This window comes from Platichthys flesus, chromosome 18, assembly GCF_949316205.1.
Source record: "Platichthys flesus chromosome 18, fPlaFle2.1, whole genome shotgun sequence".
Classification (NCBI taxonomy): Eukaryota; Metazoa; Chordata; class Actinopteri; order Pleuronectiformes; family Pleuronectidae; genus Platichthys; species Platichthys flesus.
This window is the reverse complement of record NC_084962.1, coordinates 1,567,347-1,582,746: the sequence shown is the minus strand read 5'-3', so window position 1 is coordinate 1,582,746 and position 15,400 is coordinate 1,567,347. Positions and strand designations below refer to the sequence as shown.

General features: G+C 43.2%; 1 protein-coding gene across 1 annotated transcript in view; it reads left to right on the top strand.

Annotated features, from left to right (window-relative positions):
- The window catches only part of rev3l (REV3 like, DNA directed polymerase zeta catalytic subunit), a 62,065-nt gene that overhangs the window by 1,043 nt on the left and 45,622 nt on the right, over positions 1–15,400 (top strand). The gene's annotated exons all lie outside the window — the stretch shown is intronic.

Below are 15,400 nucleotides of genomic sequence, written 5' to 3'. Positions count from 1 at the left end.
TTTCGCTGAAAGCAACCTGTGGAGTGTTGACACGGGGTTGATAACAAAATTCTGCAGCCTCCTCGGGCTTTTTCCACTTTTATGGAAATAAATAGACCAAAGAACAATGATGTTATTGAAGCAATTTAAACAGATTACATGGATTGAACATCTGCAGCAGAGGAGGCTAATGGGGTGGGGGGGGGGGGGTTGGTATGTAAAAAAATGTGCTCCATAGAACACAGTGCAATCTGAATAGGCAGGAGCCATCATGCACAATCGTCATAATTGAAATAAGAAAGAGAGATCGTTATTGATGAACTGCATCTTACATCGTGTGAAAATGAAAAGCACAATGTAGACTCACATTTGTCAGATTCTCATTTGGAAAAATGTCATTTCGCACAGATAGCTGCAGTAAAAATGGCTAACAAAAGAGAGGTTGGATTTTCTATGGATCAGTGTTTTTTCTTGGGCTTTGGCCCATCCTCTGCTCTCTATTAAAGCCATTACAACTGAGCACCCTGGGTATCTTAATTCCCATGCCGCTAAACAATAGAATCATTTCCTGCACAATGGCTCGGCATTAGCATTCCAGCCAAATCCCCTTGCGATTGCCCTGCCCCTCTTTAACCCTTTGTGACAGGTGAAAGCACCATTGCAAGGGACTTTGTCAGGGTACATTGGTAATGAAAAAATGGTGGTCAAACTTGTCCCACATACTGTGTCACTGCTCCTCCGCAGGGCAAACTGGAGCACCCAGCAGAGAAGGATCCACCTCAATGAGGATTAAATGCTTTAGAGCAGATACAGGCAGGACAGTGAGCCTTGGCATGCAGCTGTGATGATGTGAAGGGGATACTAACACACACACACACACACACACACACACACACACACACACACACACACACACACACACACACACACGTGTGTGTGTGTGTGTGTGTGTGTGGCTGTATGTTTAGGGTCATTGTCCAGCTGGGCCTCCGTCCCAGTCGCAAATCTTTTGCAGACTGCATCAGATTTTCTTCAAGGATTTCCCTGTATTTAGCTCCATCCATCTTACCCTCAGTTCTGACCAGTTTGCCTGTAGCTGTTCAAGAGAAGCATCCCCACAGCATAATGCTACCACCACCATGTTTCACTGTTTGGATGGTGTGCTCAGGGCGATGGGCAGTGTTGGGATTCCGCCACACATAGCGTTTTGCATTGAGGCCAAAAAGTTCAATTTTGGTCTCATCTGACCAGAGCACCTTCTTTCACAAGCTGGCTGTGACTCCCACGTGGCAAACTCCAAATGGGATTTATTATGGTTCCATTTCAACAACGGCTTTCTTCTTGCCACCCTCCTTCCATAAAGGCCAGATTTGTGGAGTAGACTTCTAATAGTTGTCCTGTAGACAGATTCTACCACCTCAGCTGTGGATCTCTGCTGCTCCTCCAGAGTAACAATGAGCCTCTTGGTTGCTCCTCTGATAAATGTTCTCCTTGTCCGGCTTTTCAGTTTGGGTGGACGGCCTTGTCTTGGTAGGTTTGCGGTTGTGCCATATTCTTTCCATTTTCTGATGATGGATTTTATGGTGCTCCGTGAGATGTTCAAAGCCCTGGATATTTTTTTATAACCTAACCCTGCTTCATACTTCTCCACAACTTTATCCCTGACCTGTTTGGTGAGCTCCTTGGTCTTCATGATGCTGTTTGTTCAGTAATGATCTATAACAAAGTCTGAGTCCTTCACAGAACAGGTGTATTTATACTGAGATTAAATTGCAGACATGTGGACCCTATTTACTAAGTATGTGACTTGCAAATGTGACTTGTGAAGGCAATTGGTCGCACCAGATTGTTTTTAGGGGTTTCACAGTAAAGGGGGTGAATACATATGCACTCAACACTTTTCAGATTTTTATTTGTAAATAATTTTGAAATCCATTTAATATTTTCCCCCACTTCCAAATGATGGACTATTTTATTTTGGTCCATTACATAAAATCACGATGAAATAAATGTTAATCTGTGGTTATACCATGACAAAATGTAGAAAAGTACAAGGGGGGTGAATACTTATGCAAGGCACTGTATGCTAAACAGCAATCCATCAGCACTGATTCATGCAAAATATAACCTAATTAACATAGCACTGCATAACTGGGACTCCCTGACATAAGTAGCATCATAATATAAAAGCATTATCTAAATAATAACCTTCAATTTAGTTTCAAATGCTTTCCTGAGCTTGTTAGACAGTGCCAGCAAAAGTGTTGCAAGAGAGTGTGCAATTAATTGGTCAGTTGTTACATTCATGGACAACAATGATTTCTTCAAGTAATTTTTCAAGCAAAACCCCCCCAAACAATTGCTGGTTCCAGTCTTGAATTGTAATCTTTAGCTGCTTTCACACATGCCTTGAACTCGGAAGAACCTCCAAACATTCTCCGAAGGGATGTATGTGAGAACCTCCGGACTTTCTGCAGAGTTTCTCTGTCTGGCCCCCTAGTAATACCCTGCAGAAAGTCCAGAAGAGCCGATGTGAGAGGACAGCAGGAGATTCAAAAAAGAGGAAATAAAATGAGGTGTGAATCTCCCGCTGTTGTTGATGTGTGGAAGGCAAAAGCCGGAGAAAGTCTGGACCCAGTGCTGCGTACGAGCTCAGGAGTTCATGTCTGAAAGCTGCTTCAATTATAATGATAAAACATTGATTGTCTGTATTTAAGTGTTCAAGCATCACCCTGGGCTGTAGGTGAACCCTTTCATTTTCTGATATTCTATACAATAGACTGAAACCCAACATATGCAAATTACAATGATGAATCATGTTGGGTATTTATGCCTGACATCAAGGAGTTTGAATTTTTTCGAAACAATTCCATAGAAGCCCATATTCTATTCCTGATCGGATCTAAAGCTGAGTTTCCACTACACAATTTTCAAAGTCAGCAGAATTTGTGCAGTAGAAACTACATGACTTCCTGTTGTGTGATAGGGAGTTTTGTAGTTGTTGTGAGTTCATACTACACGACTGACCGGCATAAAGGCTTACACACCAGACGATCTTTCACCCGAGCTGCTTTCAGACATGCACTGGACTGGTAGTTTCTCCGTAGTATGTCATGTGTGAACACAAATATCTGGGTGAGAAGCTCCACAGTTTCTACAGACCTTATCCGCCTGACCTCCTAGTATATAATTGTAGAAATCAAGAGAATCCCATTTGGGATACCCCGCTGGATTCACTGTGAGCCAGTGAGGTTTGATGACTCTTCAAACATGTGAATGTGTCATGGTTTGGTTTGGCCCCTAGTATTCCATTAAAGTGAGCCAGCTAGAACACTAGGCCTTACCTATATGGAATGCAGCCATTGTTAATGTTATTAACTAGTCCTACTTCCTGCCGCTTTCCTACCATGAAGTAAAAATGGCTGCTGTGAACAGGGTTTACATGCAATAGGTGATTCCAGAGGAAATTCTGATACAGGTTTGATAACTGTCATAACAAATGCTCTCAGTTGGAGCATTGTCCAGATGCCAACAACTCTCATCACGTCTGATAGGTTATTGTTGCTGGTATGTGGCATTGAAACATTTCAATGTCCCATTGATGCTTTCACTGATAAAAAGTTTACACAAACACAGTAGATGCGATTAAGATGCATTTATTAGTCCCAAACACATGCACAGACATGCAAAGGCACACTCATGCAGGTAATTTCCCTACCTGGGAAATTACCTGCATGATAATCTCTGCTTTTGACCCATCTGGTGCAGGACACACAGAGCAGTGAGCGACCATGTACGGCGCTCGGGGAGCAGATGTTGGGGGAGTAAGGTGCCTTGCTCCGGGGCACTTGACAGGGTAGGGAGACTCTTGGATTTATGGACAGATCAATCCAGGTTCGTCTTTTTGTTGTCTCTCTGTGGAGTCGAACCAGAGACGAACCAGAGACCTTCTCTGCCCATAGTCCAAGTTTCTGCCACTAGACCACCGCCTCTCCTTAGCTGGCATTGTTTCTGTTGTGATTTGAACCAGAGTCGGTGTTGTTTAGAGTAGCCTGTCTGCAGTTGGTGTGCTGTAGTGGGAGCCCCGCACGTTTGCACAGTTTGACTATCCTCTTTCTATGCTTATGTCACTCGTGGCGAGTTAGCTCAGCGTTTTCAGATATAAAATTACATCACCATCTGGAATACATTGAAGCCAAACGGAATCTCTTTCTGTCCTTCTCAGTTTCTCTGTAGCTCAGAATCAGGCCACACCCAGCTAGAAAGAGTGACTTTTTAATATTTCCTTTTGCCTTTATGGTATTTTTATTGTTTGGGTTGAAGGGAGGAGTTCATGAGCAGTTTGCTCAATGTATGCCGACTTTTATCTCATCAGTGTGTTTACCCTGATCTAAGCGGCCAGTGCATGAGTACCATGTGGCTCTGGCTACAACCCCAGGCCTCATATTCCCTGTCCTTTCCTGACCTAAGCCGTGCACTCCCACCAATCAGCTCTGTGTAATTCGATGCCACGCTTGTGTCGCTGCCGTCGCTGCTCGCTCTACCTTGCTCTACTGGAGGTGCTAGCGAGGTGCTACTGGTGCTAGCTGAAGATGACACACTTGGACTCGTAGAGAACAGGACATTCAACGCTGTACAGTCTTCCACATTAACGCCGTGCTGCCCTAAATGTTTGGTGAACTTCCCTCATCCATTGCACTTTGCCTTGTCGTCGTGAGGCCACAACGGTCTCACGGTCGTGAGACCGTTTAGCGCGTGTCAGCTTTGCCATGTGAGGCATCCATGCTAGGTTGTGTCTAGACAAATAGACAGGCTGTTGTGTAGTGTGGGACGTAGTCACGTAGGCAGGTCCTGGCAGATGCATATGGCCTCCTTGCATTTTAGGAACCGATAAGCAGAACCGATATTCTATTTATTCTAAGGCTACCCGCACTACCCGGTACTTGGCATTTTGGATTCGGTTCTAATTTGGAACTGAGTTTCGGTTCCCAACCCTAATTATTGGGGATTAAAAAATAAAATCTGTCAGGGCGGCAAACAGCCAGCCGCTGGATCGCTGTCCGAGCGGCTGTAACCTTTTGAGGTTTGACAGCATTGATCTCCACCCGACAAGCTTGGCCCAGATGCTTTGAAAGGCCCTGGGGGCCCCTGTGTCAACAGGAGGCCAACTGTTGTGGTCCCGTGCGTGTGTGTGTGTGTGTGAGCAGAGAAGGAGGAAGTGCAAGACCAATTGACCTGAATGAGGGGACCAAGAAGTGAGGTCCAGTTAGAAGTAAAACCGATCCCCCCCGCCCGGGTTTAGCTCTCCCCAGGGGAACCTTTTAATGCATCTAAAGGAATTCCTCCATTAATAGGATAATGGGTTGACTCGAACACACTCTTTGGCTCATTAGGATTAAGATTATTGTCCCCTTAACTGTTTACTTTCTTTTGACTCTCAGATACTTGGGTTCAATTATCATCCTCTAACCCCTGCTCTAGTTGGTTCAAATTATATCAGAACTGAGAGATATGTTTGTTTGTTGATATGCTTTTTTGTTAGGGTGGAGCAGAATACTTGTTGTCGGAATAGTTGTGTAACTGTAAATATATTGTAACGACTCATCCTTACCCTAATCATTTTGATAGAGAAAGGACAACACCGACCCTATAGGAGTTGTTGTTCTCTAGTAGCTGTGTTCCGGATGGCTTTGCCAATGAGGTAATGGGATTTAGTCCATCTCCATGGTGAGATGGATGCCCATTGCTGAATAGGGAATGGGGGGATAGCAGGAAGTATTTTGTCTTTTTATGCATCTGTATTAAAAAGCCAGTGTTTGATGTGAAGTGCAGGGTCTCCGCTGAGGGCCACTGTTGGTTGGTGTCTGTAATGTCCTATGTTCTGGAAGTACCTCTTAGTTTTCCAAAACAGATCCTGTAATGTGGTTCTGTGTGGTCTGGAGAGAGAGGCCTGTGTTAGCACGTGGTGTTGGGTCATTTCAGGTCCTACGATCAGTGTTCTCTACCTCTACCTCTCTCCTCCTGCCCCATTCTCCCCACAAAGGGAGAGAGAGAGAGAGATGAGGGACCCTGTTTTGTCCACTCTCATAATGAGAGAGGGAGACTTCCCACTCTGTCTCCTAAGGGCCACTGGTGTTGCTGCAGTGTTTCAAGGCAGATTTAGACCTTGTCTAAAAATAATGAAAGAATTTGGGCAGACTGAAGAAAGCTTGAATCTCTGCTTGAAAATGGGAGAATGCTTTAAACCTGCCACACTGTGCCATTTCAGCATAGTTTTTAATAAGGCTCGTGATTGTGTGTGGTGGTTGTGCACATTTGCGTGCATACACACAAAGACAAACCATTTTTTTCATCTGTAACATTGGGGTATCTGTGCAAATTGGGATTCAGTAGCAGCACTCCTGTTATTTCAGTAATGTACTAGCTCATATCTGCTTAATGTTTGTGCATTCCTGTACATTTGCCAAATCTGTTTTTCTTTTTAAAAGTCGTGGACCAACAGTCTTTCTGCCTCTGTTCTATTTCAATCTGGGATTGCAGTGGGAACTGAAAACGGTCTGTCTCATCAAATTTTAATTCAATATCCCTGTACAGTCAGTTTGAGGGCAGGCTTATTATAAAGAGGGAAATACTGGAAGCCCAGCTCTAAAAATAGCTCTGTGTGTCTGTGTATTTTTATGCAACTACGCTTGTGTCTGCAGATAGACGGCAGGCTGGCTGTTGTTGCTGCGTAACAAGCCACAGACTCTTAAAAACTGAATGTCTCCGATTGCATACTATGACCCGATGTTTTAGAGACATTTTATGACCACCTCCTTATACTATCTCTGATGTCAGAACTTATACCTTTTATTCCTTAAGGAGTTACTGTATATTAGGATCTGCTCTGTTCTCCAACTGAAATCTGCTCTGTGGGAGAGGCAGTGCTTGGAAATCTCCTGCTGCCCCTTTATCAAAGAGAAAGTCTGAGCACACACCAACATACAGACATGCTTGACCTAATTTATGAGAATTTTTTTGTACATTAACAAACACTTTGAATTGTTTTGGCTCCTGGAGATAGTGCTTCCTCTAGGATTTTTTTTTAGCTGCAGTGCAGGCTGTTAAATAAATAAAGTGGAAACCGTTATTGTAGAAGCTCTTTTTGGAAGCAGACCCTTCTGAATCACACATTTAACTTAAAATGATGTATCCCCAAGAGAGGGGGAGGAGTTTTACGTATTGCATTTCACAAAGACTCACGTCTTGCCTTATTCATCCACAGTCTACATCATGACGTAGCATGTTTTAGAAATTAAATGGTGTCTCATACAGACCTGAGATTTAACGATTACTTTGATCAACTGAAACTGAGAGTTGCATCAGCGCTGTCACATCCTTGGATCAATATCAAATAATCAGTGTCGGATCATTCAAATACATTCTTGTTTTTCGTCACAGCACATCAACGCCTGCATCAGCCCACATCAACCTTTATTACCAAAAACTTTCTCTTTATCATCCTCAGTTATTTGTATTTTTGAACCCCTCTCGCTGGCGATGAGTCCCGTGGAGGATCTCTTGATGTAGTTTTTACTCATGGGGTGGTCGAGAAACTCTGGAGAAAGTCCAGAGGCTCTCACTCGGATATTTCCATTCTCACATGCAGCCACTCTGGAGAATGTCAGGAGTTAATCAAGAGTTCAGTAAATGCATGAAAGCAGCTTTTGTGATAAGCCACAGAGAGTTGCATGCATGCTTGCGTGCAAGAGCGGAAACAAGAATATTCCTGCATGTGTCCCAGTAACTGCAGATACCCTGAGGGTCTCCCGCTGCTGGTCACAGTCCATGGCTGTCAGTGTTCTCCCCCCCCCCTCCTCTGTTGTATGCAGCCTTCCCCTTCCTCCTGTCGTCCGCCTTCCTTTGTTTTCCTCGACATACTCTAACTCTTTCAAGGGTTTTCACCATTGTGCGACCAAAATGTCTGTTTAAATTAATGATATTTAGAAAGCAGGGCGGCAATGGGAAATGTATGAAAAACTGTTAAATAACAATAGATGAGACACAAAAATGAGAATTCAGAGTAACATTTATTTTATACACTAATTTATATTTTGAAATAGAGTGTGGTTTGACTCTGTGCACAATACTTATTTCTTTAAATTGAAACATATGTACGGTGGCCCTGAGAGCTCAACGCACAACAACTTAAGAAAACACATGCAAGTGGAAAAACACGAGCAAAGTAAGAAAACCTCTTCATCAATTTCACAACACAACACAACACATTACAGAAATGCGCAGCAAATACAGAAACGTGGACGTTTTTGTGTCTCCTGTGGCAGCAGTGTCCTCTGGAAACACTTCCGATTTCGTTTTCTCTACTTGCTGCGTGTTTCTGTATTTGCTGCGCATTTCTCTATTTGCTGCGCGTTTCTGTAATGTGTCTGTAATGTGTTGTGAAATTGATGAAGATGTTTCCATACTTTGCTTGTGTTTTGTCCACTAATGTCTACAAGTTATTATTCACAAAATGCTGTTAAGCGACCTGGTGTGTGCAGGCACCGGCGGATACAGATTTTCTAAACGCCAGATATCTCTATGATGTATCCATCACCAGCTTTTACTTTCTTCCCTTGAATCAAATCAGCACCTTGTTTCATCTCTCTCCCCACATGGCCCTGTTTCCCCTCCTCATCCCCCTCACTCTTCAGCTGCCGTCACATTGTCCTGGACTGCCTCTGTGGGAGAGCTGCTGCATGGCACACACGGAGAGACGTGTTTACAAGTGGAGCTAGTTTGGCCTTTGCCCTCATACCCACATACTCCTCCTCGCGGTCCTCTTCAATTCAAGCTCCACACTCTTCTAAATCCCCCTGCCCTCCACAGCACCTTATTCTTATCTTGTACCCCCCATTCACTTGCATTCCTGAACATTATGATGGAAGCAGTAATTAGTAAGGGCAAATTAAGACCTTTAATGGGGCCAGACTTGTCCAGCCTATACTCAGTTTTTCTTCTTTCCTGCTGTGTGCACAGCCCGCCACAGAGAGTTGTGTTGGTACTCTTCTATTCTGGATGGATTTGGTATTATTTCTTTCTGTCACTCTTAAGCAGATTACCAAAATATGTAGGAACTGCAGGCTTCAGTGCATGTCTGAAAGCAGCTATACATGGTGTCCATCACCACAACAATATGTTATGATGTGAGTCAGACTTTAATGTACTTTTAGTATTGCAGCCTGATGATTTCACTCCAATTGTTTAGAAAGGATTTCATTTTTCCACATTGCATGTTGGTGCAGCCTAATTTAATTAGGCTCCTGCTTATCCTCCTGTTTCCAGCCCCTCCTCCTCTGTCTGCTACACTCTCTCTTCCTGCTGTCTTTCCTCCCTCATTCTTCCTCCTCCTCGTCATGCTTGGCTGTAGGACTCAGTCCTCCACCAGTGTGTGTGCCTCCTCTCCTGGCCCTGCCCTGCCAGCCCAAGGGCTGTGCTTGGCCTACGCTGATGTTCACCATATTTCTTCACAGCACTCAGCACAACAGTTGCGCTTTTTCCCTCCCTCCCTCTCTGCTCTCGGTCGGCTGAGGTTATATGGGAATGAAGTGTCCTAGTTCATGGGGTTCTTCCTGTAAACTATCAGACTGCTAATTACACTCTCACTGCATGGGCTGCTCTTTTCTGTGCTGTAGATTTCTATGGTTGCTCACTCGTCCTATTTCTCTGGTCTGACATTAGCTTTTTCTTCTCTTCCTTTTCTCAGACCGTTCCCTCTAACTCATGCTCTCTCTGGTCTTCTGTCTCTATCGCTCGTGTGTGTCCACACTGAAGTACAAGCCTAATGTTTTTTAGTCTCCCTAACAATCCCTTGCATCCTACCTCTTTACTCTGCAGCTGGTTTCCTTCAAATGTTGCACAATTATGCAGTGGATTTCCAAAATGTTAGCAAAAAGCACAGGACAATATTACATAACTAGTATATATTTGGCACATTGGCACTTCTCTCTTTTCTTCTTTGCCAAAAGTCTGCAGCTGGACTTAATCTGCAAAAAGCATCCTAGTGGTTGTTACAAATATTGTTACATACTGTATACTTTAGGGGTGCATGCGTTTGTATACTCTATTGAAATACAAAAGTATTAACTTGGCTACTATAATTTCAGATTTCACCTGCTGACTTATACTCTCTCACTGAGCAGTGAATGCTAATATGCCCTTGAGCAAGTCACTTAGTTTCTGTGACAACAGAGCTGGTCAGTAGCCAACACTGTAGGCCGGTGACTGTGCGACTCTTAGCGTTTAAGGAGTGAGAGCAAAATGAGTAAAGCGGGTCAGGGCACAAGAAGGTAGGAACAAGAAGGTAAAACAATCGTATCATGTCAAACAGATCAAAGCCTGCAGGTCTCCACTCACCCAAACAGGAGTCATAAGAAGGGCAGACAAGGTATGAATCACTCACAATCAGCGCAGAAAGAGATAGATACAGAGTCGTTTTCAGACATGACCTGCGGGTAAAATCCGGAGAATTTGCTATGGAGTTCACCTGCAGTCTGCCTTTCAAACATCTACAACACATCATTTAATTTTTCATCTGTTGCGCATAAGAGGCATCATCAGCATGCACACTTGCTTGCGTTGAATTCAGGCGGTTAGAGTGAATACATATTTTCTTTAGATGTACACATCACTGACCTGAACTAATAGTCCGTTAAGATATCTGACAGGGATTTAGCACCCGCTACACTCATCTGCTGTAGGAAGTCGTGCAAGCGCAAGATACTGGAAGATGTTGTTCTCACAATGCGCGGGACTAGAAAGATTATTCATTAGACTTGGATTTTTATTCGAATGAATTCTTAATGACGAATAATCGAAAATTCGATTATTCATTACCAACCCTAATTGACTGTGTATTTTGGTAAATCTTTCAAAGTCTAACAGGAGTGCTGCAACAGCTAATTTATTTAATCGTTTATAATTAATCATAAAAATAGTTACTTAGTAATTAATAACTCTGGTCTGCTATAATGCATCTCACATACTTATGCAATATCTCCTGAGGTGGGGTTTAGCCAATGCAGTGCCTTATGTACCACAACGGCGTCCCCTCTGGGGAGTCAGTGGTTGAAAATGGCATGGATTGCAAGAAGGTAGAGAGAATAGCAATTTTTCCTCTTCAAAGAGACTTAAGGGGAAGCACTATACTGTTATAGCTATGAGTCATTGTTTGAGAGGAAAAGAGTTAAGCAAGAGTGGGCTTCATAAATCAAGTTTGGTCTGATTGGACTGTCATTTGTGATTCCTGTACATCCCAGATTGTAGGCTCTTGATGTTTGAAGAAGAAATTATTTGCTGTTCTGCTCTCCTGGTTTTAGTGTCATTTCAATCGAGTCCCATGAGTTGCCTATCTTGCTTTGAATTATCACTGACCCAGTCCAGATCTGTGGAGTCTGCTGCCACCATCTGTGCTGTATTCTCACAAGCCAGGCAGACATACAGTTATCTTAAAAAGAATAAAAAGGCAGGAGGACCAGCCTGCACAATCACAGCATAGGCCGGCCAACATCACACTATAGCCAGCCTTGATTTAAGTGGTCATATTTATGAAGACTGATATATCCTTGCTTTGTCTGCTTAACAAAGTCTGGCATGAAGCACAATCAAGTGACCATCTGGTCAGTCTCATCCTATCAGCTCAAATGACTTGCTCTACTGTGATGTCTGTCTACTCAGCCAGGGCCATGCCTGATGGCTGGCGTAAGGAACACCCTCTCCTCCTTCAGCCTCAGCTTGAGCAATGGGGAAATACTGGCAAGAAAGTGGTCATTAAGGAAAAATGGGGAGGTGATTGTGTTCCTTGTCATAAATGTGGGGCAGGCAGACAATTAAATGGTTGCCATTCATCCTGTACATCCATCCATCTGCATTAACAATGCAGTTCAGCAATTTTGTTCTTTCTTAGTCCAAATTTACACAAATTACAGCATGTCCATGTGAATTTTTTTCTCATAGATTGGTCTAGATGTGCTGCTATCTGTACTGTTGTCTCATGTATACTAAGGACTGGTCATAAACTTTCTGCTATCAAAAGAAAAAGTGTGAGAAAAGGCATCTTTACTCTGCTTGAACCAGGTTAAGGGAGGGGCAGAGAGAGAGAGAGAGAGAGAGAGAGAGAGAGAGAGAGAGAGAGAGAGAGAGAGAGAGAGAGAGAGAGAGAGAGAGAGAGAGAGAGAGAGAGAGAGAGAGAGAGAGAGAGAGAGAGAGAGAGAGAGAGAGAGAGAGAGAGAGAGAGAGAGAGAGAGAGAGAGAGAGAGAGAGAGAGAGAGAGAGAGAGAGAGAGAGAGAGAGAGAGAGAGAGAGAGAGAGAGAGAGAGAGAGAGAGACTACATATTTATAGAAAATAGTTGTTAGCTGATAATGTTTTAAATCTTGTATAACTTTAAACTACTATGAACAGAAGCAGCGTAAGACATCCTCTCGCTTATTTAGGAATAACCTGCAGTGTTAGAAAAAAAAAAAAGTTTTCGCGCATGCGCACCTGATTCTGTATGATTTAACATGTACGCAAATAAGCATCATTCTTTGTGCCTTTTTTACGTAAATGGTATGCCACATAAGCCTTTACGTTACATATCATTCATGGACCAATTAAAATCGAGATATTACTAGACATTTACGCAGCTTAAGGCCAATGTATGCTACTCCGAGTCCGTTGCGGACTGACCGACGGACGGACCGGACGAACCCTTTTTGATTTACAGTTCTACTAGCCTTTTTGTTGTGAAAACAATTCACCACCAGAACAGTAGATGGCGCAACTGAAGTCGAGCTTAGAGAAGCCTACCTCATGAGGTATATAGAAGAAGTCCACGCTGGTTTATTTACGTCCTCCCGGCTCCTCACACACAGTGAACAGGAAGTTTCCATTCCGAAATGCTGGCGTTAGCGGACCAATCACAGCCAAGGGCTATCCGTGGGCTCTCCGCCATTTTGACGTGTAGTTAGAAAAAGGAGAGCTGCACGAAAAGCTCTCCGAGGAGCCGCGGAGAGGCACGGAGAGGGCGTTCCACGTTGGAGAAGGCGGTCCTATCTGTCCGTTATGCTGTAGTCCTACATAATGATGAATGCTGTCTTTTATTTTTAAGTTGAATAGAAGTAGTACCGGTAGTTTGAATCGGCGAAGGTTTGACTTGTTGCCTTACGTTTATTCTGCCCTCGGTGTGAGGGACGGGTCCGTTAAGTCGATGGATGCGATGTTTATTTAGACCATTTAGACCAAACTACAGTAGGCTACGGGCAAACCTGAAGTCACCGTCGTGACATTTCATATACGTCCCGTCAGTGTGTGTGAGTGAGTGAGTGAGTGAGTGAGTGACAGAGAAAGAAAGAAAGAAAGGGAGGAACTTATTTGAAATCGGCCGTGCGTGCCTGTTTGTTGGTTATTGTTTTTGATTTAACAATATATAGGTTTAGAGAAATCTGGCTTTCAGAACTCAGTGCCTACCCACTCACTGACCTCACCGCACGTCACTGGCGGTAGATTGACAGGTGACTATGATAGACTATGAAACAATATATTCAACCACCAGATGTCGCCGTCTCAATTACACTCAAAAAACTTTATTGGCACAACTAATGTTGTAAACACTATTACCTGAGTATTATCAATGCCATTTTTTTTTTTTTTTTCAACTTTTTTTTTTTTTTTTTTTTTTCAATACATTGGTAGTCAAGGCGGGGCCCTAGTCTTGTTAAGGCGGCCGCCTTAACAAGATAGTGCTGGGGGAAACCCTGACCTGGCTGAGACTTCATCTCTCCTCAGCTCCTGGCTTTTTTGCTCGGGCATCGAGCCAGGACAGGGATGCCTGGCTCAGGAGGGAAGGCCCTACCCTTTTCTCTGCTTACGTAGCCCAGACACAGATACAGAAGGAGACATTCCCACCCACCCTCTGGCTTGGAAAACCTCTTTTCAGCTCTCCCTACTGCCGTGTTGATTTGGGTTTTTTCGGAAGATACTTTGTTAGTAATAGTGTAGCCCTAATTGAAGTCATATTGAAATAGAATGAGGTAATGCTTTTTATATCATGACTATATCTTGTATGTTGACTTGATGGTCGATTGTGGTTGTTGTTGGAAGGTGTTCAATTATAATGCGTTAAACAGTTAGATTTAAGAAACAAAGACAAGTCATTGTGTAACCTGTGTCTGTCATGAGCTGCTTTCAAATATGCATTAAACTCTGCTTCCTGGGGCAGATTCAGGGGCTGTATGTGAAACATCAAATATCAGAGTCAGAGGTTCGGTGAGCCCATTTGAGAAAAGAGTGGATGTGTTTAAAAAAATATATGAATAAAAAAGAGTGGGTATGTTGATGATGTTATCTACATGCGACAGATGCAAACTATATTTAAAAATTTGCACAAAACAGGAACACTTCCAATTTATTGAGAATATTGTCTGCATATTTTGAGTTTCTGTGAAGGTATAAACCACTGCTAGCATCGTAGAAAACAGTCACAGGTACAGTAAGAGGAGGAGTGGAGACTGAAAACCATATGACCACATGTTTGATTCCACTGAAACTTTGTTGGATTTATGAACCCCTCTCTCCCTCTATCCTTAATCTACCCTGTAAGCTATCTTGTAAGGCATAATGCCAAAAGATGGAGGATGTCATAATCATACAGTCTCAATTATGGCATTGGATCTTGCACACTTTGGGATCTGATATCAGTTTGCATGTTCTCCTTGTGCCTGCATAGGTATTCCAGCCTCCTCCCAAAGTCCAAGGACATGTAGGTTAATTAGAGAATTGTCCATGAATGTAAATTAGTTTTTGTCTCAAAATGTCAGCCCTGTGATAGGCTGGCTACCTGTCCAGAGAGTGCCCTGCCTCTCACCCAATACCAGCTGGAGTTTGCTTCAGCTTAAAGGATAATGAATGCATGAATTAATCTCTGGCTTAGAAATTTATTTGATTTTCACATAATTTTTTCTTTCTTTTTACGTAATTTAACCATCTGGATTGAAATCAATTATTTCAGAACCATGTTGCTTTGCCTTGCCCCTAAGCATCTCTTTACCTGCTACTCTACCATGACCTCTGCTCCCGAGCACTTGACAAATGATGCAGGGCCTGAGGGAGAGGCAAAACTATTTCAGCTCCTACACCAGCACAGTGGCTTTGAGTAGTAAGCACAAATTCTACAATCCTGATGTTCCATCTCCAGGCGGTGGGAGTACTCAGTCCTAGATTTCGCTCAGCTCTCCCTGGGCCTTTTTAATTAACACCAACACTGGTTTTATTAACATGTTCTTCCACTTCTCCCTGTGGCAGCTGTCTGATTACAGAAAACCTGACTGCTCCACCAGACCTAAAGCAGAGAGATATGAAGTCAATGCTTTATGCTTAGATTTAGAGTACACCATGAGTGACTGC